The sequence below is a fragment of the Terrapene carolina genome, unplaced genomic scaffold (genome assembly GCF_002925995.2).
Source record: "Terrapene carolina triunguis isolate 2854851 unplaced genomic scaffold, T_m_triunguis-2.0 Scaffold58, whole genome shotgun sequence".
Lineage (NCBI taxonomy): Eukaryota > Metazoa > Chordata > Testudines > Emydidae > Terrapene > Terrapene triunguis.
Window position 1 is genome coordinate 68409336 of NW_020664409.1, and position 4332 is coordinate 68413667.

Genomic DNA, 4332 nt, shown 5'->3' on the forward strand with positions numbered 1-4332 from the left:
GGGGGGGGGCTCGGGGGCGGCGCTTTTTTTTGCTGCTTGGGGCAGCAAAAAAGCTAGAGCCGGCCCTGGTAGAAGTGTTCTAACCTTAAAGCAGATTTTAAACTGCATGATCACGCATGTAATAGTATGAATATAATTATGTTCCAGAATTTGTGAAAGGGATTAATCTTTATATGAGGTATTCTTGGATTTTAAACAGGAAGGCCAGTTAAAAATCTCTCAGAATACCAATTTTGTGGCTGAGATTGTGTGCACATACATGTATTTAAATCCTAGCCATCATTAAATCTAACTTTGAATCCCCTGTGTTCCTTAATACAATTGTATACCGTGATGTGGCATTTACATGTTTTAATCTAGGTTACAGAATTAATATTTAATATATGGAAAAAAAGAAAATCGGTTATGGCTAACAAACAAATCCCAAATTGTTTAACAGTTAAATTAAGGGGACTTGGAGATTAGAAACTAGAGTTAGTTATGACCAAATGTTTATAATGGATAAATATTGTCTGGTTTTTTTTCATTATTGCAAGTAATAAGGTACCTAAAATCATCTCTTGGCTGTCTAAGAAATGAGGAGAGACTATGCTGCTATACATTGGATCAAATTTCTATAGCTTGTACCTACTACAAGCATGACAATATATATTTTTCACCCCCATATAATAATTTTTCTCTTTTTAGTAAAGTTAAATGAAGTGCAATAAAACTTGTATAAATGCACGCACATGCTGAGAATGGAAAAAGTGGGAGTTTGAAGCAGGGATGTTACAACTAAGTTTTCCTCAAAGCAATATGTTTCTGTATTTTTTTTAATGTGCACACAAGCCAAAATACATGTATTTAGACTAGACTAGGTGACTTATTAATAAAATATCTGTGAAAGAGAATCCAACGACTCACTAAATCAGTGCCTGAACTGAACACAAAATGGCAATCGCTTTCAAACTCCTAGAAATTTTAAGTTGCAGTATGCAGGAAACAAAAGGGTAAATTACAGTGCGACATACATCACACTTGTCCTTCACATTTTGCTAACTGTGATTGTAGATATGACTAGATTGGTGTAGGATGCTCGGTTTGGTTTTGCCAGGCCTGGCACTTACCCCACTGTATGTGTGAGAATGTGAACAAGTCAATACTTTTTCCAAAAGGCATAATGTTCTGGGATTCCTTGGTCAGCTAAAATATATACGGCTGCAATAGTCAGTAGCTTTAGATCAATGGGAAATGTGTGGTACACTTGGGACCCTGGTGCAATGACTGCATGGCTATCAGTATATTTAATGGACAAATCTGTGATAATGTCATTGCTTTGAATTCCAATAGAGGCTTTGTCAATCTGTCTTGTTTGTGAATGTGGGTATATATCTATAGATAACTTTCCCAGTTTTTTTCTGTTTTCCATCAAACCAGATGTAGATTGTGTGGCAATGATCACACCCTGCATTTCCCCTCTATTCTGATCTTCCCACCATGCAAAACTGAACTTGGAAATCCATTACTTCTTAAGCATGCAACTTGAATTTATACAGCTTCTCTGTGGTGCAAGGATTTTACTAGATAAAGCAGCACAGCTTTCTTCAGAAGCCTATAACAACGAAAAAAATTCTAAATGCAGTTTCTACTAAGTCACTCTCTCTCTCTCTAGTTTTTCTTGAACACAGTTTTACTTTGACAGTTGCTCCTAGTTTAAGAATACATGTTGGTATTTTCTGCTGAAATTAATCTCCCTATCCAATTCACTCCCACTTGGTTTCAACCTCAACTGATAGTAATTCACATGTGGACTCACTGTTTCTCAGCTACAGTAAAGTGGGTATTGGTTTTAGGAAATACCTGACTGATAGATTGCAATGACCAGCCATGTGCAGACCCAGATCTACAAAATGCCTTAGGCACTGAACTCCTCATTTTAGGCCCCACTGAGATCATCAAAACTTCTGCTCATCTGCCACCTAACACTGGAGGGGCCTCTAATACCATGGTGTCTACATTTTTGCTCTAAAAGTCAGCTAGGCTCCTACATTTCTGCCCCTGGAAAATGCTTCAGACTGGGCACCAATCTCAAAACAGGTGAAACTAGGTGTTGCCCCACCTATCTTGCCTGGTGGGCCAAATCTGTCAAGTGTCCTCATAGCATGCCTAACTCCACACAAAAAAGTGGGGAGGGAAGGACTTCCTTATATGCTACTGCTTCTATCATTCTCATGAGATGTGGGAGATCCCAGTTCAATTCTCCCCTCTGCCTGATGAGGAGAAAGGATTTAGAAGATGGGTTTCCTACCTTTCAGGCGAGTGGCTTAACCACTAGACTAGAGAGCCATTCTCATGCTCTTGGCCCAATGCATATTTCATTATTTATAGACAGTAGGACAGTTTCAACCGGAGACATTGAGAGACCCCTCTGTCAGACTGTTCAGGGCATGGATCTCAGCCATGGGAAGCTTCTGTTCCAATCCTTGCTCCATATGAGGAAGAGGGGGGGGGAATTGTACTAGGGTTTCCTACATCTCAAGTCAGGGCCGTAACCATGGGGCTAAAGGTTATGAGGAAGACTGGTGCCACCTCCCTTCCACCAGCTGTTTTGTGTAGAGTTAGGCATGCACTGCATTCCTTCTTGCAGGAAATGTCTTAGGCGCCTGACTCCAAGAGAGGGGTCCTGGCTGTGGATCACAAATGCAGATAGGCACCTCCCTCCAGCCTGGAGTTAAGCACCTGAATCCCTGAGAGGGGCAGGGCTTACAATACACCATCTCCTTGGCATCTGCTGTTGGTTAGCTTAGGAGGCTTCCTGGCTGCCTAGCATGTTGGGCATTTGTGGATCCCATTCTTAGGAGCCTCTCTCCCCTGGTGCATTGTATACAGAGCCTAGGCACCAAACTCAGGGTTTCTAGATTCCACTGGGTTACTAGTCACCTAAAGTTGGACATTGCAATCCTCATTGTTGCAATGTCTAAGTCCTTTTGTGGATTTGGGCAGTTCTCCCTACATAGTATTAATCAGTGACAAAGAATATACATACTGAATTCAGACATGACAGGGATAAGTATGCAGGATTTGGAAACTGAATGTGTCAGTCCATAGTTTAGGAAGTTATAATAACCCTTATAAGTATTCATTTGACTAAGTAGACGCTGCATATTGGTACTGGCATTTGGGACCCAGAGATCAGATGGCTGGCCATGGACCCTCTGGTCTGAAGGCTCTAAACAAGTAACGGAGAATTTCAGCTTTTCTTTTTTAAGAAAGGAGGTTTCTAGCCTTTTTCATTGCAAAGACAGCATTACAGGTAAGCTAATAGAAACCAATTGCTACAGTTGACAGGAACAAGCAGATGGGAATTATTTCTGCAGGAGTAGACTGGAGTAGGGTGTGGGCTAAAATTCATACCTTCTCTTCCATATATTTTTTTCTGTAAAATGACTCTGTTAGGGTACAGCCCCCATCTTAAAGAATCATTTCTCGGAACCTCCCCCAAATCCTTACACTGGCCTCGTGCATGACGGTCTGATCGCGCTGGGTAGGAATTAGTTGCATTAGGGATGTAGTGGGGGAAGCAACAGAACCTCACTCCCAGGCCTGCCAATTGCTAAGGCTGACACTGCTTATTGATACTGGCATATTTTAAAGACCAGAATATAAGAAATATGAGTCAGAGAGGTGGAGATCATTGAGGAAAAACAACAGAGGAGGGAAACCTGCCTTGCTGCTCTCTATTGGTCTGCAGGATCAGAGGAAGGGATCAATGACCGCTCTAGGCTAAGCCAGTCAGAGTAAGGGGCAGGGGGATTTAGCCTGTCCACCTCACCACCATCAGTTCACTTTTACAACACTGGATAGCTTTGTGGCTCTTTATTATCCTTTATGGTCATAATCAGGGCTGCCGGGGGGGGGAGGGGGCAAGTGGGGCAATTTGCCCAGGCCACAGGCCCCACAGGGGCCCCCACGAGAATATAGTATTCTATGGTATTGCAACTTTTTTTTAATGGAATGGGCCCCCAAAATTGCTTTGCCCCAGGCCCCCGAATCCTCTGGGCAGCCCTGGTCATAATTGTTTAATACCACAGGGCCTTTCACCTCTGACACTGGCAGAGGTGACTCAGGTCAAATGATCACAAGTCCCTCAGCTTGAGTGGTAAATGTACAAGGAGCCTCTCCCTCTTTGTGTGCCTTGTGTACCATTTACAAACTGCAGTCCCTGTACTTAAGGTGATGAAGGAACTACTGCCCCTCCTACAAGTGGGGCTTCTGCCCCACCACAAAGAGGAGGACATGAGACTTGAGGGAGCAGTCTGTACCATGCAGTGTCCCCTCTGTACACTGGAC